Here is a 22,296-nt window from a genome sequence, read left to right as displayed (position 1 = left end):
TTCAGATATCTACTCACAAAACTTAACTCGCAATGGATTAAAGGCTTAATTGTAAGACCTCAAAACATAAAACTCCTAGAAGAAAACAGGAGGAAAGCTCCTTGACATTGGTCTTGGCAATGATTTTTCAGATATAACTCCAAAGTAGAAGCAACAAAGGCAAAAATAAACAAGCGAGACTACATCAACTAAAAAGCTGCATAGCAAAAGAAGTAATCAACAAATGAAAAAACAACTTACAAAATGGGAGAAACTTGAGAACTATGGATTTGATAAGCGGTTAATCTCCAAAATATATAAGGAACTCAAAGAACTCAATAGCAAAAACAAAACAAAACAAAACAACAAAACAAATAATCCTATTTAAAGAATGGGCAAAGGACCTGAATAGACATTTTCCCAAAGAAGACATATGACCAACAGGTACATATAAAGGCATTCAACATCACTAATCATCAGGGAAATGCAAATCCAAACCACAATAAGATATTCATCACACCTGTTAGAATGACTATCATCAAAAAGACAAGAGATAAGTATTGGCAAGGATGTGAACAAGGGAACCCTTTGTGTACTGTTGGTGGGAATGTAAACTGGTACAGCCATTATGGAAAACATGAAAGTTCCTCAAGAAATTAAAAATAGAACTACCATATGACTTAGCAGTCCTACTTCTTGGGGTATATCCGAAGGAAATGAAACCACTGTCTTGAGATATCTGCATCCCCATGTTTATTGTAGCATTGTTCACAATAACCAAAATATGGAAACAACCTAAGTCTGTTGATGGATGAATGGATTAAAAAATGTCACAAACACACACACACACACACACAGAGGAATATCCAGGCTGTGAGAAAGAAGGAACTCCTGCCATTTGCAACAACATGGATATACTTTCAGGGTATTATGCTAAGTGAAATAAGTCAAGCAGAGAAAGACAAATACCATATAGAATCTAAAAGAGCTCATAGAAACAGAGTAGAGTGATGGTTGCCAGGGCCTGCAGATATGAGAGAAAATAGGGAGATGTTGGTCAAACGGTAAAAACTTTCAGTTATAGGAGGAGTAAGTTCTGGGAACCCAATGTACAGTATGATGACTATTATTAACAATACTATATCATATATTTGACAGTTGCTGAAAGAGTAGTCTTAAATGTTCTCACCACACACAAAAAATGGTAATGTGTGAGGTGATGAATATGTTACTAATTTTACTATGGTAATCATTTCATAATACATATGTATATCAAAAAATAATGTTAGGAATAATAAGAGCTAATATTCATTGAGCACTTATGTGCCTTGTACTATGCTTAGTACATATATGCCCATATATGGGCAATCCCCCATATATGTACACCCATTTTATTTACTTATTCATTTATTTATATTTTTTTCCAAGTTTTTTTTTTAATCACCCAGTGCTCATCACGACAAGAACACTCCTTAATCCCCACCCTTTTTTCACCCTTTCCCCCGCCAGCCTCCTCTCTGGTAACCATCAGTTTGTTCTCTATAGTTAGAGTCTGTTTCTTGGTTTGTCTCTTTTTTTTCCCTTTGCTCATTTGTTTTGTTTCCTAAATTCCATTTATGAGTGGAATTCATACGGTATTTGTCATATGGTATTTGACTGACTTATTTCACTTGGCATTATACTGTCTAGCTCCATCCACGTCATTGGAAATGGCAAGATTTCATGCTTTTTTATGGCTGAATAATATTCCACTGTGTGTGGAATATATACCACATGTGGATATATACCACATCTTCTTTATCCATTCATCAATCAATGGACACTTGGGCTGCTTCCATATCTTGGCTAGTGTAAGTAATCCTGCTATAAACATTGGGGTGCGTGTATCCCTTTGAATTAGTGTTTTTGTATTCTTTAGGTAAATACCCAGTAGTGTGATTGCTGGATCATAGGGTAGTTCTATTCTTAACTTTTTGGGGAACCTCCACACCATTTTGCATTCCCACCAACAGAGCAAGAGGGTTCCTTTTTCTCCATATCCTCACCAACACCTGTTGTTTCTTGTGTTTTTGATTTTAGTCATTCTGATAGGTGTGAGGTGATATCACACTGTAGTTTGGATTTGCATTTCCCTGATGATAAGTGATGATGAGCATCTTTTCATGTGTCTGTTAGCCATCTTTATGTCTTCTTTGGAAAAATGTCTATTCGTGTCTTCTGCCCACTTTAATTGGATTATTTGTTTTGGGGGCATTGAGTTTTTTAAGTTCTTTATGTATCTCGCATACTAACCCTTTATCAGATATATCATTTGCAAATATCTTCTCCCATTCTATAGGTTGCCTTTTAGTCTTGTTGATTGTTTCTTTGGCTGTGCAGAAGGGTTTTATTTTGATGTAGTCCCAATAGTTTATTTTTGCTTTTGTTTCCATTTCCTCAGAAGACATATCTAGAAAGAAGTTGTTATGGCAGATTCAAAGAAGTTACTGCCTGCGTTCTGTTCTAGGATTTTTATGGTTTCTGGTCTCACATTTAGTTCTTTAATCCATTTTGAGTTTATCTTGGTATATGGTGTAAGAAAGTGGTCCAGTTTCATTATTTTGCATGTTGCTGTCCAGTTTCCCCAACATCATTTGTTAAAGATATACTCTTTTTCCCATTGGATATTCTTTCCTGCTTTGTCCAAGATTAATTGACTATATAATTGTGGGTCCTTTTCTGGGTTTTCTGGGTTTTCAGAGTACAGGTCTTTCACCTCTTTGATTAGGTCTATTCCTAGATATCTTATTATTTTTGGTGTGATTATAAATAGGATTGTTTTCTTAGTTTCTCTTTTTGCTGCTTCATTATTGGTGTAGATTTTGTATACTGTGACTTTACTGAATGCGTTTATCAGTTCTAGCAGTTTTTTGGTGGAATCTTCCAGGTTTTTTATATATGGTATCATGTTCTGCAAATAGTGAAAGTTTTACTTCTTCCTTACTGATTGGATGCCTTTTATTTCTTTTTATTTTCTGATTGTGGTGGCTAGGACTTCCAGTACTATGTTGAATAAAAGTGTTGAGTGGACACTTGTCTTATTCCTGACATTAGGGGAAAGGCTCTCAGTTTTTCCGCATTGAAGATGATATTATCTGTGGGTTTTTCATATTTGCCCTTTATTTTTTTTAAAGATTTTATTTATTTATTTGACAGACACACAGCGAGAGCAGGAACACAAGCAGGGGGAGTGGGAGAGGGAGAAGCAGGCCTCCGCGGAGCAGGGAGCCCGATGTGGGGCTCAATCCCAGGACCCTGGGATCATGACCTGAGCCAAAGGCAGACGCCTAACGACTGAGCCACCCAGGCACCCCATATATGCCCTTTATTATGTTGAGGTATGTTCTCTCTAAACCTACTTTGTTGAGGGTTTTTATCATGAATGGATGTTGTACTTTGTCAAATGCTTTCTTCACATCTATTAAAATGATCAGATGGCTCTTGTCCTTTCTTTTATTGATGTGACATATCACATTGATTGATACATGAATATTGAACCTCTCTTGCAACGCAGAAATGAATCCCACTTGGTTGCAGTGAGTGATTTTTTTAATGCATTGTTGGATTTGATTTGCTAGTATTTTGTTGAGGATTTTTGCATCTATATTCATCAGGGATATTGTCCTGCAGTACTCTTTTTTTGTGGTGTCTTTATTTGGTTTTGGTATCAGGGTAATGCTGGCTTCATAGAATGTATTTGGAAGTTTTCCTTCTTTTTCTATTTTTTGGAATCATTTGAGAAGAATAGGTATTAACTCTTTTTTTTTTTAAGTAGGCTCTACATCCAACATGGGGCTTGAACTCACGACCCTGAGATCAGGAGGCACATGCTCTACCTACTGAGTCAGCCAGGCTCCCCTGTATTAACTCTTCTTTAAATGTCTGGTTGAATTCGCCTGTGAAGCCACCTGGTCCTGGACTTTTGTTTGTTGGGGGTTTTTTGATTACTGATACAATTTCTTTTTTGGTAAATTTTTATCCCCATTTTAAAGATGAGAAAGCTGGGGGTGCCTGGGTTGCTCAGTCATGATCCCAGTGTCCTGGGATCTAGCCCCGCGTCAGGCTCCCTGCTTAGTGGGGAGCCTGCTTCTCCCTCTCCAGCTCCCCCCTGCTTGTGTTCCCTCTCTCACTGTCTCTCTCTGTCAAATAAATAAATAAAATCTTAAAAAAAAAAAAAAGATGAAAAAGCTGAGGCACAGAGTACTAGATATGACCAAGATCACAACATAGATCAGTTGAAAGTTTGTCAGGGTCTGAGAAATAAGTGTTTGGAAATGGGATATTTGCCATTCAATAGATTGAGGCAAAGAACACGAAAGAAAGAAAGAAGAAAGGAAGGAAGGAAGGAAGGAAGGAAGGAAAGAAAGAAAGAAAGAAAGAAAGGAAGAAAGAAAGAAAGAAAGAAAGAAAGAAAGAAAGAAAGAAAGAAAGAAAGAAAGGAAGAAAGAAAGAAGGAAAGAGAGAAAGAAAAGGGGAGGGGAGGGGAGGAGAGGAGAGGAGAAAGAGAAAGGTGGAGGGAGGATGGGAGGGAGAGTTGTGGAAGGAAGAATAAAAACACTACCAAGAACAGGTCACCAAAAGTTGAGAGATTCTGAAGTTGGAAGGGGTCATTCAGAAATGGAAAGAATAATTGACCGCAAGGTGAAATTATCTCTGAGACAACAAAGGAACAAAGTTGCTCTGTGGCTTCGTGTTTTAATTCTAAGGAGCAGTTTTCCTATCTCATACCGGATTCTGTGTCTGGCTAATATGTGAGGAAACCTCTCTATGTGCTTGATGTATGTCTTGGGACTTCTGGATTTTTGGCTAGAGGAGAAGGGATTTTGTGCTAAAGAATGGAGTAAAGATAAAGGACTAAGAAGAGGATGTGGGAACCAATCTCAATCCAGCCTCTTTTGCTGGGTTGGAGCCCCAGAGAATAAAGGGACTTTGTGAAAGCTTTGAGAGATGCGGCATCAAGGCCCAAGTGACGAGAAATAGTCCTCCGGTGGGATGCAGCTATTCTTTCCCCTTCTCCATATACCCCAGGGCTGTGCTGGCTCTTTGCAGATTTCCAGAGCAGATTCCTGGACAGACATTAAGGTTCTCACTAGGGAGAACCACTAGCGGTGTCCCTGGGAGTTCCCTCAAGCAGGTAACAGACATTTCCCAAGGATGGAGCAGATACTGCAGCTGACGGGGCTGACACTCTAGTTTTGTTAACAGAAGCACAGAGCCGGGGAGAGGCTGCTCACGTAAGGACTGCGGGAGCTTATAAATAACCTCAGTGGGACAAAGGAGGCCTGGCTAGAACTGGCCAGCTGGTGGTTGTGATGTCATTTGGCGATACAACCACACATGTTCTGTGTTTGGGGCAATGACTTCACTCGGTAAACCAAAATGGAAAATTGGAAATGTGGTATTGTGGTATAATCTCATGAATACAATGTGGTCGAAGGGTAGAGATTAATGAAGAGCCCAAATTACATTTTACCCCAAAAAATATAGATACAGATATATAGATGCATTTAGATATATAGTATGTCTATCCATCTATAAATAACTCTAAAAAATAAGATATTCTTAAATGTTTTAAGTAAATGTTTTTAAAATGTAGGATTCATGATGGGTTGCAGTGTTCTTATGAACTTAGAAATCATATAAAGTGACCCAACTACCCTTATAATGTGGGCTCTTTGGGATTCTGTGATGTCTGAGAACAATGGATATGTGATGTGTATAAAGCTGTATTGCTACGAAGAAAATTGGAGGAAGCAAACATTTAAATTTGGAGTTTAGGGGTGCCTGGGTGGCTCAGTTGGTTAAGCCTCTGTCTTCGGCTCAGGTCATGATCCCAGGGTCCTGGAATGAGACCCACATCCGGCTCCCTGCTCCATGGAGGCCTGCTTCTCCCTCTCCCACTCCCCCTGCTTGTGTTCCTGCTCTCGCTGTCTCTCTCTCTGTCAAATAAAGAAATAAAATCTTTAAAAAAATAAAAAATAAAAATAAATAAATAAATTTGGAGTTTAACGTGGACTGTCCCTCCTAGGACTCTCTCCTTCACTTACCCGACCCTGGCCACAAGGGCCCCCTGGCTCTTCCTCCTTGATCACAAGATTCACTCCAATTTTGCATCCTTGCATAGGTGATTCCCTATGTCTGGAATTCTCTTCTCTCATTATCTACTAACTAACCCTCTCACTTTCTTCAAGTCTTTGCTCAAATGTCCCCTTATCCAAGAGTCTACTATTGTATCACCCTATTTAAAATTGCAACTTGAACTTTTCCCAGTTCCTCATGCTATTGACCCCCCCCTTTACCCTACTCTAATTTTTCTTTTTTTCACAGTGTTTATTAATTTCCAGCATGCTATGCAATTTGCTTATTTCTTATGTCTACTGTTTATAGTTGGTTCTCTGTGCCTTTCTTCCATCCCCTCCCTGACTGCAGTGTTATTCACTATTCGCTGTGTGGCTCACTGATGGATCCAAGTGGCACATAGTAGGCCCTCAATATTTGCTAAGTGAATAAATTCATAGTGTGGGCTGTAGAGAAAAATCCTCTGGCTGTTTTATTTTATCACTTTCAATGCTGTTCCCTCTAGCTCACTATTTAATGTTCCCTTAAAGAAATTAAGAGTGAAAAATTCAATTAAGGGCACCTGGGTGGCTCAGTCGGTTAAGCGACTGCCTTCGGCTCAGGTCATGATCCAAGGGTCCTGGGACTGAGCCCCACATCGGGCTCTCTGCTCAGTAGGGAGCCTTCTTCTCCTCTCCCACTCCCCCTGCTTGTGTTCCCTCTCTCACTGTGTCTCTCTCTGTCAAATAAATAAATAAAATCTTTAAAAAAAAAAAAAGAAAAGAAAAATTCAATTAGTAAGTTGCTATGTTTTTAAAATACAAAAAGAAATTATATCTATTCCCCAGGGAACTGATTAATGATTGACCACTTATTTTGGATAAATAGACCTAGTCTCAAAGCAACTTCATTATGAAGCAGTTATCAGTTTCCTTTGCGAAATGTATTTGAAGGGTTACTGTAATACATTTTGCAAAGGAAACTCAAATTATGTATACTCTCCGGGGCACCTGGGTGGCTCAGTTGGTTAAGCGACTGCCTTCGGCTCAGGTCATGATCCTGGAGTCCCGGGATCGAGTCCCGCATCGGGCTCCCTGCTCAGCAGGGAGTCTGCTTCTCCCTCTGACCCTCCCCCCCTCTCATGTGCTTTCTCTCTCTCTCTCTCTCTCAAATAAATAAATAAAATCTTAAAAAAAAAAAAAAAAAAAAAAAAAAAAAAAAAAAATTATGTATACTCTCCAAATTTTAACTTTGTCTTATCTTTTTCTTGGAAGAAATAGATAAGTAGTATTGTCTCATTTTTGCTGTCAGGGAAAGGGATTTACTTATCTCCACTCATCCATGACAAGGAAGATAATCCAGAAGTCATGACTTTTATAACTCATCTAGAAAAGAACCGACCAAAGAATCTTTGCAGGGACTGGCTGATGTAAACTAGGGAGAAAACCAGGTGTAATCTGGCTCCTAAATAATTCCTGCACTCCCTAAAATAACCAACTAATTAATAACTTGTTTGAGATAAATTATTTCATCCATTTTTCCACCCTAGGAGGAAAATGTCCACATGAAGGACTCCCTTGATGGAGTTGAAAAAGCGTCTTGGTATCCTCTAGGATAAATCTGAAAGTGCTTCAGTGGCTGGCACTCATCTTGCATCGTTGTCTCCTCTAAGCTTCCACAGAGAAGTCCCTGTGTGCTGGCGATGAATCACTGTGTGGGTAGGAATTAATTATGAAAATATTATCCCTTCTCTGAAGAGGGAACGTGGCAACGAATTTACTTGAATGGGTCATCCATAGTAAATGACTAACCTGTATCTATTAAAAAGGAGTTACCCACAGGAATGGTCTTTGTCTCTTAGGAAAATGAGTAAACACTTAAATCTTAAGACTTTGAGTCATGAGGCCACATGGACTGACGCAAGGCATCGCTTCCCTTAAGGGGTTAGCCGCTGGTACTAAGAAAAAGGGGTAGCCAAATGGGTTGTTATGGAGACAAGGGATGAGTCACCCTCTTGCCTTTATTTCTCGTAATCTTGAGTCATTTTAGAGATTGATAAAGATCATGCCCTTGCTACTTAGCGGGCTTACACCTAATCGTAGGATCAGACATTTTTTGGCCTCACTTCCTTACTCACATATCCCCATGCACCCCCTTTTGGCACTGGTTTCATGCCCCTTAAAGCTAGAAAAAGGATTTTGCTGTGATCAGGGTGTGTCCGGGGAATTTCTAATTTCTACATATGTGGTAAAAAAGGGCTCATTAGTATCCAACCTGAAGCCTATATGAACCCTTCTAAGATAGTGTAAAAAGTGATCTAATAAAATCATTAAAAATATCATTGTGTAACTTCTATGTACAGTTTACTGTGCAGTTTGAAAAAAGGGGACAAGCCCAGTATTAATCCTCAAGCAATAGGCTGGCTGATTTCTACAGATGCAGAGATTTTAGGACCATGATACAAAAGCAAGAGCCCTAGAGGAAGCATCTCTCCAGGGCAGGGAGATGCTCAAACAACAGATTCACCTTCTCACAGTTTTAGAGGCTGGAGGTCTGAGATCAAGTTGTCAGCAGGATTGGTTTCTTCTGAAGAAAGAAGATGCCTTGGCTTCCAGATGGCCTTCTCCTCCCCGATTCCTCACGTGGTCTTTCCTCTGTCCGTGTCTTTGTCCAGATTTCCTCTTCTTCTAAGGACGCCACTCATATTGGATTAGGGCCCACTTTAATGACCTCATTTTAACTTAATTTCTTCTTTAAAGCCCTTATCTCCAAATACAGTCATTCTGAGGTACTGAGGGTTAGGACTTCAACATATGGTGTTTGAGGGGGACACAACTCAGCCCACAATGGAGAGAGAAGGTGAAGGAGTGGAGAGGTGACAATTGTTACTTTAGCTAGTGTGGTCAGGGAACATTCCTCCAAGGACGCCATATTTGAGCTGAGACCTAAAAAATGAGGAGAGGGCAGCCATGAAAAGATGTGAGGAAAGGGGACTCTTGGTTTTGGCTCAGGTCGTGATCTTGGGGTCGTGAGGCTGATCCCGCGTTGAGTTCTGTGCTCAGCGCAGTCTGCTTAAGACTCTCTCTACCCTGCTCTCTCTCTCTAAGATACATAAATCTTTTCTTAAAAAAAAAAAAAAGTTGCGAGGAAAGAGGGGACAGCAAGCAGAATGTCACTGAAAGTGGCGATAGAGACAAATGCCAGAATAGACATATATTGGACGTCTCCTGCCCCAGAAGCCCTCTACTTGCCACCCTAACAGGGTGGCTCCAGGCAGCTTCGTTAGTACCTCATGACCTCCCACCTCAGCGGGAGTTGATAGAATCAGGAGTGAACTATTGAAACAAACTGAGCACTTGGCTTCTCTCACCCGGGAGCTGGGATTCGGGCCCCTGAGAGACCATCAGTCACTTGGTACATGGGGCTGTGAGACAAGACACATGGAGAGATCTGAAGTATTTAAACTCCTGGTTCTAGGCCTTTTCAGAGGCCGTGTCTTTTTTCTGCATTTGGATTATATGTGTCACCCGTGCCACCACCACTCCTACACCCCCGGCTTTTTAAAATCCTTTTTTCCTTCTTAGGCTTGCTAGAACTGGTTTCTGTCACTTGCCACCAAGTGACCCCTTAACACAGAACATAAGCGCCCTCAGGGCCTCCCTGGAGTGGGCTTGATTGTGGAAGGCTGGGTCCTCCAGCTGTGCTGCTCTAGAATTGCACGAGAGAAAGCTGGCTTTCCGTGATGTCACCTTAGCTTCTGCCGTTTGACTCCTGTTCCAGAATCTCCCCACTGAATCTCACACTGCCCACCTAGGGGCATGGGAGACACCCTGCTACTGGGAAATCTTTTCTGGGAACTTGACCTCGGGTTGCACTTTCTCTGCGAGGCAGCCTGTCCACCGTCAGCTCAAGCTTGCTTGGATCCCCGATTTTCTGGTCTTCATCCCTAACAAATCCCCAGGAGTTCTGGCCTCCATCCTGCTGTATTCTACTTCCCGCCTATCCCTCAGCAGATTCTTTCCTCTTCTCTCCCCATAAATCATACTTTCCCTCCCAAAAAAATACATTTCTCGCTTTATATAGATTTCCCCTGGCCTTTACTAAAACTGAAACAGTCAGAACACTCTGGCTGCGACCTCTCCAACTCGCGCATCTGCTAGGTTGGGGAAAGAAGAGGTGAGGAGGCCAGCTGGAAAGTGCATGGGACCCTACTGATTAGCATCGCCTCCCTGGAGCCAGAGGTCTGAGTGCAAATGGAACTGTGGGCATTGCTGGGTTGTGCAGGGTGGGGCAGAGCAGGACTGACAGGCTCTTGCAGTGATCCTTCCAATCTGTACATTGGCACTGTGCTGTGCATATTTTCAATGCATCTCTTAGTCAGCAACCATAAATATCTCTGTGGAATGAACTGGGGATATCTGGTTTGTGCAGAAAATAGGAGAATGTGAAGGAGGATTTTCCCCTCTCTGAACTTTTGAAGGGCATGCCATGTGCTCTGAATGCACAGGGGCAGAATCAAGGTCATAAGCCTTGAGAGAAGCTAAGAAGCATGTACTTACAGCTGGCTGTTTACTATAAACTGTCTATTGCCCACAAAAGCACATTCTAATCATACCCAGAACATGAGGCAGCAAATGGTGGTAGGTATTTTTCTAATCCAAGTTTTAAGTCAAAGCTCTCCAAATCCCTTATTATCATTAGCTGCAATGATAATGATGATCCTGGGACACTCAGAGCTACTTGCGCATGGTCCCATCCAGAGTAAACGTCAAAGGTGTTACAATTAAATAGGAAGCTTCTGTTTGTTCTAAATCTAGCATCAGATTGGAGGTGGGGTAGGAATTAGGCCATGAAAAGTGAAGTCCATGTTTATAGAGATGAGAATGGGCATTATGACCTTGAAGTTAATAAAAGCCCTTCCTGGGGGCAAAGACAAGTCAGAGCTGAGGGATTGATTCCTGGTGATGTACTGGTATAAGAGCAAGAAAAATTTACCTCTCACTGGTATAGTATTCCAGGAGATGAACTGTTATTATCTCCCTTGCAAATAAACAACAGTTTCAACTATAACCGTTATCACTACCCACTGCTCATCCTGCCTCTGCTGCCAACCTCCTCATCATATCATCATTCACTCAGGCATGACACGTCTTCTGCAGAGCACGTACAGGGAGGACGTGCTCTCCACCCTCAGGGAACTCCCAGCCGTTGGGTCAGACAGCCGCATGCATAAACAACTCACTACAGTGCAGTGTGGTAACTGCTGGAGCAGAGGAAGATGGCACATGCTATGGGAGGATGGAGCAAGAAACAAGTCGCCCTTCTTGGGAGTGCGGAAAGGTGGGGCAGGGCCATGGAAACAGCCTGACCAGAACCACCAAGGGCTAAGGGTACTGACGTGGTAGCAATGAGAGGAGAGAACACAGACACTGGGTTCATTACATGCCTGGAGCTCCTCCAGGCATTTCCTAGACTCTAACTCATTTAATCCTCACAATGAATCTGTGAGCTAGGTATGATGATTTTCCTCATTTTGCTGATAAGGAAACTGAGGCTCAGAGAGTCAGATAACTTGCTGAGAGTCACACAACTAATGCATGGCAGAGTTGGAGTTTGAAACCAGGCAGCGAGGCCTCGAGCCATGCTATGAACCGTGATGCTCTTCTGTGCTTCCTGTGAGAGCACACAGGACGCGTGGTAGTGGGTAGTGGTGAGTAGTTGTGCTGTAGTCAGATTCTGAATGTCCTTTAATGCCATATGCTTTATCCTAGTATGAGGGAGCCTTTTTAAACAGACATGATTAGGGGTGCCTGGGTGGCTCAGTCGGTTAAGCATCTGCCTTCGGCTCAGGTCATGATTTTGGGGTCCTGGGATTGAGCCCCGCATCAGGTTCCCTGCTCAGTGGGGAGTCTGCTTCTCCCTCTCCCTCTGCTGTTCTCTCTCTGTGTCAAATAAATAAATAAAATCCTTTAAAAATAAAAAAAATGGACATGATTAGGTAGATCTTTGCTGTAGGGGAATAAAGCACAGGCTGGATGAATGATGAATTGGGGAAAAGAGAGGCAGAAAGGAGACAAGGGGGCATAAGAGACTATTGTAATACTCCGAGAGAGCAGCCAGAGCAGTGGCCACGGGAGCAGGAAGAGGTTATTTCCACTTGTTCACCAAAGAAGGTTTAGAGCTGAATAGCTGGATGGCAAATACCTGGCATGTGTACCACCACCCGAAGCAAAACTGGTAACTAAGCAGAGTACTTTTTTTTGGTGAGGTCAGATCCTGCCTCAGAATCCTTCTCAACACAGTGCTCTCCACATAGTAATAGCAACTACTAATTGATCAGAGTCAGGACATTAGATGAAACCTATTTGCCGTCCCTTGTTGAGATAGACATTTCAGGCATGAACTCTAATAGGACTCAATGGCGGATGGAATGCCTGAATGAGGGAAAGAGGATGGTCACAGTTAACTTGGAGGCTTCTGACTTGGGTGCTTGACTAGAAAGTGAGGTTATTGATTCTGATAGAGAACAAAGGAGAAAGGGTTGGAAGGGGAAACCATGAGCTTTGTTTTGCAAATACTCAGATCTCAAATTCAATAGGGCTTTCACGTGTAAAGCTTGAGGTGGAAATTTGGTTCTGAGCTCAGGAGAGACTAAACTGGAGCTCTGATTAGAAGGAGTATCACTGAGGTGTGGAAAGTGAATACCGTCTCCCAGAAGGATAGAATGGAGGAGGGGTAAGGATGAAACTCGGGAACGCCAGGCCCTCAGCACTGTAAGGAGAGGGAAAGAACATTGGCAGATGGAGGTAGTCAGGGGTGTTAGACCGTGCGGAGAGGTCAAGAGCAATGATGAAGGTTGCGACGAGGATTTGATAATGGGGAGATCCTTGTTGCCAATGTTGAGAGAAAATTTTTGATAGTATGGGGTGGGTGGGAACTAACTTATGTGGTTTGGTTTCTGAAAAGAAAGTGAGGAATATAAAACTATTCTGTCGAGGGTTTGGAGGCAGGGTTAAGGGAGTAAACCAGAGGGCGTTGCTGATGGGCAGGAAGGATCAGGTGAACAGGAGGAGATCGAAGTTGGAGAGGGGAGGCAGCAGGTATGCACAGAAGCAAGAAGAGATGAATTAAGAACAAGGAGTCGTCCTTGGAAAGAACAGACACTAATCACAGAGTGTAATTTTATGTTTATTGGTGTGATTCATACCACTAGTCCAAGGTTCTTTTTCGGTCACTATTTTATCCCCGGTGCCCGGTAAACACCAGGGACTGAATAAATAACACAGTGAATAAGGTGAATGAATGGCTGAATGACATCGCTTCTTCTTAGTCGTGAAGGAAGGAGTCACTAGGGCAAATGTTCTTGGTGGTAGGGGATGGAGGAAATCATTTTTAGCTGGTGATAAATGAATTCACCAGAATTCATATAAAAGCTCTACCAGAATTTTCACTCTTAAAGGCAGAGAAAGAGAGGGAAGGCAATAGTCATTATTTCCCTTAGAAAGACATTAAACTAAAACTAAACATAAACTAAAAGTTGTATGAGGATTTCTGAAGGTCAATAATTAGTTATGGAGGTGGTACTTCCTTTATAATTTTCTCTTCTTTCAAGAACTAACACACAAGATAAATACAAAGTAACCACCTCTGTTTTCTAGCATTTATCTGGTCAGCAGACGCTTTCTAGAATATATACGCTTTAGAGGTGCACTACTTTTTACGACGTAAGTGTGATCAGGTCTAGGCAAAAAATTTTCCTTCCACTCATGTCTTTCCCCTCGAGATTAAAAAAAAAAAAATTTTTTTTTAATGTTTTCCCTTTGCCATAGCCTGTGAGGAAACAAAATTATATAGCTGCTTGCCAAAAAACACAATAGGGGCAGCAACATCATCATATTTGTGCCTCTTTATAATTAAGATGAGATTGATATGAAAAAATATTTTTATTCCTTTCATGATATTATAAATTCTATGTTATTCCTTCTGCTCTTTTCTCAGCATATCTGCTTTTTCTGAAGGGTAGGCACTTTTACACATCAATAACTCCCAGGCTACCGAGTTTTTTAGACAGCTCTCTCTAACTGCGTCACTCCCCATTCCTCACCACCTCTTTATATTTCAAATGTCAGTGAACTCTGGAGCAGGAATCCGCTGCATCTCAAGGACACAAAAAAGGCCCCCGGGGCCTCAGATTTCCCACTTCAAGAAGGGATGGAACCCCTCTTCTTTATGGGGATTGTATGATTGAGTGCTAAGTCCTTTATGCTCTTGAAACAGGTATGAAATTCTTAGAGGAAAAGGCTGAGTGAGGAAAACCCAGCCAGGCTGTGACTCATAGATCAGCTGGCCTTGCAGAGGCCTCCAGCTTCTGTCTCCGCAAAGCTGAAGAAGAAGCAGAGTCCAAAGAAATGGGTCCCATGACCATTGTTCCCTAAAGCTGATCTCCTATAGAGCAGAGGCGTTAATGTCTTGGGTTAGGTCTCTTTGGCTGTTTTGTTTTTTTTTTTAAATGGCAGTTCCGCATATTATCACAGTAGAAATCAAATCATGTGCTTCTGTGTTTGGACATCAGGGCGCCTCCTATTCCTGGCTTGGTGGGTTCAGAGTCGTTTATTATGTGCCCAAGCAAAAGAGCCCCTCTGGGGAAATCCCTTCCTTCCTTGCTGCCAGGTAAGCATGTCCCAGCATTTAGAAATAGGGTGTTCTCACAATTTTAGTGCATGTGGGGAAATTGGAGATGGAACTCAAGCCAAGAAGCGCAGTTTATTGGCTGGCTTGGCGGTAGAGGCTCTCACCACCCAGGAGACTTGCTTCAGACAAGGATGGAGTCTTGAATCTGGGTGTAGCCCCTCGGGTGGATCAAAGCTCCAGTCTTGATTTGAAGTCAGAGGGAGCCTCTGCCGTTGAATGGAAGCAGTGGGCAGTGTGGCTTTAATCAAAGCCATAAGGACCTGCAGTTCGGTCCTCTGAACATTAGGGCCTGGTAGGGGACAGAGGGAGCACGCAAGGGTGGGACTGGGGGCAAGAGATCCAGGTCCCATATTCATAAAAAGCCTTACATTTGGCCTTTTGTGCTATCTGCAGATGAGGTTATGAATTCAGACACGAAGTTGTACTTTCAGGAGGGAAAAAAGACAATGTTCATTACATAATTTTTTTTTTTTTTATAGATTTTATTTATTTATTTGACAGAGAGACACAGTGAGAGAGGGAACACAAGCAGGGGGAGCGGGAGAGGGAGAAGCAGGCTTCCCGCTGAGCAGGGAGCCTGACGTGGGGCTCGATCCCAGGCCCCCGGGATCATGACCTGAGCCGAAGGCAGACGCTTAACGACTGAGCCACCCAGGCGCCCCGTTCATTACATAATTTTAATTTTAAAAGCACAAACATTAAAATAGGCTACGATTTTAAAATCTTGGTTGGCCATGTGCACATGTTTTTTAGAACACCAGGAGCCTCAAAAGTGGGATTGATCTGCCCTTCCTTTGCTTTCCTGCTAGCAAAGGGGCTTTTAGTAAGTGTGGACTGAATAACTAGGAGGCATATATTCTGAATAATACAGGCTTATGGAGAGTTTACCAAGAGAAACCGTTCTACATCCTTTTCCTGGCAGTCAAACATCCCCTGTCCGCCCCCAGGAATGTGTTGACCATAGGCAGCTCCTCCCCGCCATGCTGGGGCTGCCAGAATGACAGTGGGGTCCACACGGATCCCAGCAGCGTGAGACTCAGCTTCCTCCCAAGACCAGTGGCTCCTTGAGTGGCTCCACCCATCTACTGAGCACCTGGGCTGTGGGAAGACCAAGATATTCATGGTATATCTAGAAGAGAGCACGTGAAAAGAAAAATAATAATAGTGCTGGTTTCTCCCTCTGTGTGAGGAGAAACACATCTCATGAGGATTTATAGTTCATGTTTCACCGCAGAGCTGAGCTTTCACTATCCGCAAGGCCTTTGGAATGAAAGACAATAGTAACGCTCATTTCTCCCTTGCCTGTTCACACATCATCAGTCACTGAGGCTGTACCTCCAGCCTTTCATCTAGAAATACACTGAGGTGAATGAGTTTCCGAGTACCAATATAATCAGCCACAGAACTTTGGTATACAAACATTCAGTTAAACAGTGTGAAGATAGACAAACAAGTAGTGGTATCTTGGGGGGTGATAGGAACAATAATCCCTTTTTAATTCAATCCAACGAATATTTATCTAGGCTTACTCTATGTAAGCACTGTGCTAGGTCCCAGGAGGAGAAAGAATTTGCTTCCTGTCCTCAGAGACTTTGGCGACAGTTTGGTGTCTTTCAGACTTCTGGCTTTGGAGTCACATAGACCAGTGTGTGAAGGTGCTTGACAGAGAAACTGTCATATACAGGACCTGAGTAAAGAGTGGTTCCTTTTCTTTTATGCCAGAAGCTTTGCTGTCGCCGGCCCTCTCAAGGACTGGCCGCCTGCTCCTGAGTCCCAGTTCCTGGCTGTGTTTCTGCAGTTTGCTGCCGGAGCTGGGGCTCTGTCAGAAGCCAGGCACCTTCTTGGCCCTTTGCTCAGTCTGCTCCTTATACCTCAACGCTCTGTGTTCCTTCTGCTCACCAGGATGCTTATCTGTGGCCAAAGCTGAGCCTCCCAGATGCTGCCTGCCTAGGTTTCTCAGATCTGTCCCTGGTCTATCCTGTCCTGATACCACTCGGCCTATCCTAATATATCCAGGCTATATCAATTTTACTATTGAAATAACCTCTGATATCTCCAGCTCCAGGCAAATCAAGTCTTCTTAAACCTTACCTTTGATCATGTCACACCTGCTCTGAAACCATCAATGACTCCCATGGCCTCTAAATTCAGATAAAACCTCAGCCTGGTGGGGGATGGGCTAACTGGGTGATAGAATTTAAGGAGGGCACGTTATGTCATTAGCCCAGTGAAGGCACTGGGTGTTATAAAAGACTGATGAATCACTGAACTCTACCTCTTAAACTAATAATACACTATATGTTAATTAATTGAATTTAAATAAAAAATAAAATGTAAACAAACAAAAAACCTCAGTCTGAGGGTCTCAGCACGATCTAGCCTAGCCCACCTTTTTAATTTCATCTTTCTTTCCACCAGTGTATAACATACCAGCCTTAGTGGCCCCACCCTTAGTGGACTCATTGCATTCCTTGAATATGTTCTGGCCTTTCCTTCCTGTGTCCTTTGCTCTTGTTGAACTTTGATGGGATTTCAGCATAGGAAGACAGAGGGAGATGGAGAAAGATGACTGAAGGGAACAACAAAAACAGAGGCATATACAGGGGTGGGAGAGGGGACACCAGAGAGGAGACATGTCTGGTTACTGGATACTGGGCACTTATAATCCCAGACTCATAGCTCTTAGAGAGGAAACTAAATGAATCATCTGGTCTATCCCTGGCCTTCAGGCTGGGAAAATATTTTTGTTTCCATCCTATATATTAGGCCATCAAGACCCAGAAAGGTTAAGTGACATAAATGGAGGTAGGGCAAGAAATGTCTAGACAGACAAATTGGGGTCATCCTATAGAATCCTTTAATGCCAGGTTAAAACTTATAGTAAATTCACTCAGTGATGGGGACTATTGAAAGTTTTCACTGGGGTAATGACATAATTAGAACTGTTTGGGGCAGTGTTTTCAAACTGTGGGATATGACCCATTAGTGGGTCACAAGTCAATCTCTTGGGTCATAACTAAAAAAAAAAATGTCAGAGTGCAGTATTGCTTTGCAAGTTTTGTATGTGTGTACTGGGTTATGAAGTAAAATATATTTCTTATTATGTGTCATGGCCAAAAAAATTTGAAAGCCGCAGTTTTAGGAAGATTTATCTGGTGGCAAATCATCAGCTGAATTATGGGTACAGGCAAGGAGCCTGGAGTCTGGGAATCTAGTTGGGATGCTTTTGTCATAGCCCAAGTGGGCAGTAAGAAGGATCTAAATAGGAAAGGAAAGGAGGGGAAAGCATGAAAGATTTTGTGGGGTAAGAGTCTCAGGATGTGGGGACTAGGATTGTGGGGGCTCAAAGGGAGGGAAAAACCAGTCAGGGTTGACTGAAAGTCATACTCAGGTGCTTGGGAAAATGCTGGTGCCCACAGCCAAGGGGGGAAGTTGAGTGAGGGGACTGGTTGGAGGACCAACATGAAAGATAGACAGACACACAACCACCGTCAGCTACTGGACCAGTCAGGGTCCCAGCAGGAGAAAGAATCCATTGAGATGGTTCCAGTGCAAAGACCTGAAGGAGGGGAGGACTTCCAGGGCTGTTGGCAGGTTTAAGGGAACCGACTTGCATGATGAGGAGGCCAGAGATTAACCACAGTATGAAGCTCTTCCTGTCAGATTCCTCTGGCGCCCAAGCTTGCAGGGCACCACCTCCCCACTCTTCTACTCTCCCACCCCTGAGATGAGTCCACGACTGCTGTTTGGTTTGTCACTACCATTACTCCTCCTGTTGCTATTATTTCTACCCTCACCATCACCACAGGCGAACATCTATTGAATGCTCATCTTGTGCCAAGGGCTTTACATGTGTGATTTCATTTAATCATATTTACCTCATGAGTTGGTCCTATCATTATTCCAACATTACAGATAAAGAAGTAGAAACCTGGGGACACTTAAAAACCAAGTTCACACAATTAATAAGTGGCAAAGCTGTAATATGAAGCCAGACAGTCTGATTTCTTGACCACTCTTAATCACTGCAGGGTACTGCTAATTACTGAGAAATAGAAGATAAGAAAGTTAGCAAATGATGGGTAGTTAACCACAACGAAACTTAGAGTAAGTTGCTGTTGATATCATACTTTGGTGCAAGTGGGACCAGGCATCTCTTGTTCCTACATCCCTAATTCCTTCTTGGAAGCTCTGGTGGGACCTGTTGGTCTAGGTGTTATCTAGAAAATCATCATCCTACTCATCCACTGCCTCAGGGTTGTAGGCTAGAGTCATAATCTCCAATTTTAGACAGGTGCAGGATTGGGTTGCCCTTGTTGTCTGATTGTGGGCTGTGCAGGCTCTTCCAGAACCTTCTCAGATTTTACTCAGGTTAGGGTCTCTTGGTTGCCCTTTGGCCATTCTGGTCTGCGTTGTTTGAAACTAGCTCAGGTTGAGAGCCCAGGGATTCCTCTCAGGGGCTCAGGGCCCCATGCCAACTAGAATTGTCCTACTTTGCATGGACCAGGTCCCATTCCCGTGCAGTGTGCCTGTGGTGTGTGTTACCTAACCAAAGATTAAGGTCGGTCCTGCCTTAAGTCCAACTTCAGACAGTCCAAGTAACTTTCTGGCGCTCACTTTTCTAGCAGTTGAGTGGCCCCAGCCAGGATCCTAGGACCTGTTTGCCTTCCACTTGTATCTCCGACAGCCCCCAGCCGACCACCCTCCTGTGTATTCACTGGGTGCAGACCTCTCACTAGCTCCTTTTCTCAGGTTGGAACGACCTGACATCCCATTCAGCTTATTGATGTGAGTCCTGTGATGATTAAGCAAGGCTTCCCTAGCTTACACCCACAGCCTCATGTTCTCTCTAAGCTGCCTTCGGATGACTCACTGCCCTCACACCCATGCCTTCCTACTTCTTTTCAGGAAATGATTTTTGAAAATGGTCTTTTTTAACAATAGAAAAGTAATTTTTACCCGCAGGGAGCAAGAATGACAATTCCCAACACTGTTAATAATATGCGCACATACACACACACGCACACACACTCCATTGCTTCCACAAATAGAGAAAGTGCTTCCAACTAGATAGAAAGAAAACAAGGCAGTCCAGAAGGATGTAAACCTGAAGTAAATTGCATGTCAGGAAGAAAAAAATCTTGCTACTTAAAGGGCCAACTCTCTATGCCCAGACAAATTATGTCCTAGGATGTGGGTTGCAAACATTTTATTAGTATAACTTCTTCAGACAAATCTTATATGAACTCTAATTTTAAAATATTTATAAAATAATTTATTTGTATACATTTAAAAAAAATTTTTTGTATACATTTTTTTAAAGATTTCACTTTATTTTATTTTTTTAAGTAGGCTCCAACCCAACATGGGGCTCGAACTGACAATACTGAGATCATGCTCTACCAACTGAGCCAGCCAGGCCCCTCTATTTGTATACATTTTAAGCTAAAATTTATTTAGCATTCACGTATAAAGTTAATACATGAGGGAAAGTTACTGTTTTGATGAATGCCAAAATTTAAAATAATTAATGTAGGTATAACCATTGCAATCTTGAAATCAAGCTTGCCATTTAATTTACTTCTGTATATTATTTTAGTTGCGAGTAAATAAGTACATACATATTTTTAAAATCAGCTTGTCTAGTCATCTATTGTATAAACAGATCCAGAAGTTTGAGAAAGGAATGCCAGAACAGTTTTAAATTTTTAAATCAAATCATCAAGATTGTTGAATTTCTTATCTTAGATACGAAAGTCAGACATGAAATACCCAACACTTTTTATAAGCAGTAGAGCCATGTAGCAGGATATGCATTCACTTATAAAAGCCCACTGAGGCCTAACAGGAACCAAACAGATGCTTCTGAGCCTCGTGTGACAGTTGACTGAGCACTGCATTCTTGGAACAGATATGAAAGGCCAGTGCACACCCATACCTTCCCAATCAGTGGCCTATGACTAACTAGTCTATGGTAATAGAGTCAGATTAGTGATGGGTGGCAGGGTGGTAAGGGCTCGTGACTTGAAAGGGGCACGAGAGAACTTTCTGGAATGCTGGACATTGTGTAAGCCTTGATATGGGTAGTGGTCATATGGAGTACCTATGTGTGAAAATTCATGAGCTGTACACTTAAGAATTGTGCATTTTACTGTAGGTTAAATTATACTTCAAATCCCTGTTAGCCAAAAGAGAGAGAGAGAAAAGGAGGGAGGACCTGATTGGCTCAAAAATCTGTCAGCAGAAATTTATGTGCCAGTGTTTCTATTGTGTTATGTGTTATAATTTGGTAACTAGCTAACATATTTTTTTTGTTTTGTTTTGTTTTTTTAAGTAGGCTCTACATCCAGTGTGGGGCTTGAACTCACAACCCTGAGCTCAAGAGTTGCATGCTCTACCAACTGAGTCATCCAGGCGCCCTGCATGTGTTTTTGTGTTTGGGTTTTTTTCTTACCTTTTTTTTTTTTTTTTAAAGACTTATTTATTTATTTGAGAGAGAGAGCGTATGCTTTTGAGCAGGGGGAGGGACAAAGAGAGAGGGAGTGAGAGAATCCCAGGCAGACTCCCTGCTGAGCACAGAGGCAGAAGCAGGACTTGATCTCATGACCTGAGCCAAAATCAAGAGTCGTTGCTTAACGGACTGAGCCACCCAGGCGCCCCTGTTTGTGTTTTTAATGATAGTTTTTAAAAATAGTTTAAAATGTATTTTAAAAATGAAATCCATGTATACAGTTGACCTTTGAACAACACAGTGGTTACAGTTGCTGACCCCCATGCAGTGGAAAATTTGCCTATAACTTTTGATTCCTAAAAACAACTACTAATAGCCTACTGTTGACTAGAAGCCTTACTGATAATATCAACAGTCAATTAACACATATTTAGTGTGTTATATGTATTATGTACTGTATTCTTACCATAAAGTATGCTAGAGGAAAGAAAATGTCATTGAAATCATAAGGAAGAGAAGATACATTTACAGTACTGTACTATATTTATTGAAAAAAACCCTGTGAATAAGTGGACCTGCACAGTTCAAACCCATATTGTTCAAAGGTCAACTGTATTTTAAAAATAAGATTCAAATCAAATTTATTCAAAAGATGGAAGTTAAATCATGACCTTACAATCACTCCCGGCAATCTTTGACAAATCATGGAAGATTTAAGAAGCCTGGGTGACCAGGGATGACAAAGAACAGTATGAACAGTCCCGTGGAAAGCACATGGGCCTTTGTACATACCAACCTGGGTTCAAATCCTAATTTTGCCAGTTACCTAAGGTCTGGTGGCTAGTACGCTATCAAATACACAGCCCCAGTTTCCTCATCTGTAAAATGGGTCTAATGGCACTTGCCTCAGAGCTGTTGGGACAGTAAGTGAGAACATAACTGAAGTGTCCAGCACATTTAGCCAGCCCCCAACAAATGCTGATTCTCGTCTCTTCTGTATCCCATAATGCGGTAAAATATGCTAGACTGAGAGGGGGTCTGATTGCCTTTAGGAAGGCGTGCCTCTTAACTTATTTTTC

General features: G+C 42.2%; 1 long non-coding RNA gene across 3 annotated transcripts in view; it reads left to right on the top strand.

Annotated features, from left to right (window-relative positions):
* Positions 1–22,296, top strand: part of LOC118549489 (uncharacterized) — a 48,937-nt gene that overhangs the window by 2,058 nt on the left and 24,583 nt on the right. For 2 of the 3 annotated variants that reach the window (XR_013440701.1, XR_004924116.2), the window contains exon 2: positions 7,625–7,793. This is a non-coding gene — a long non-coding RNA (uncharacterized LOC118549489). The remainder of the gene's footprint in view (positions 1–7,624; positions 7,794–22,296) is intronic. The other variant, XR_004924115.2, reaches the window with a different exon arrangement.

Source organism: Halichoerus grypus, chromosome 8 (assembly GCF_964656455.1).
Source record: "Halichoerus grypus chromosome 8, mHalGry1.hap1.1, whole genome shotgun sequence".
NCBI classification, from domain to species: domain Eukaryota; kingdom Metazoa; phylum Chordata; class Mammalia; order Carnivora; family Phocidae; genus Halichoerus; species Halichoerus grypus.
The sequence above is the reverse complement of the archived record's forward strand: the minus strand, read 5'-3'. Positions and strand labels throughout refer to the sequence as shown.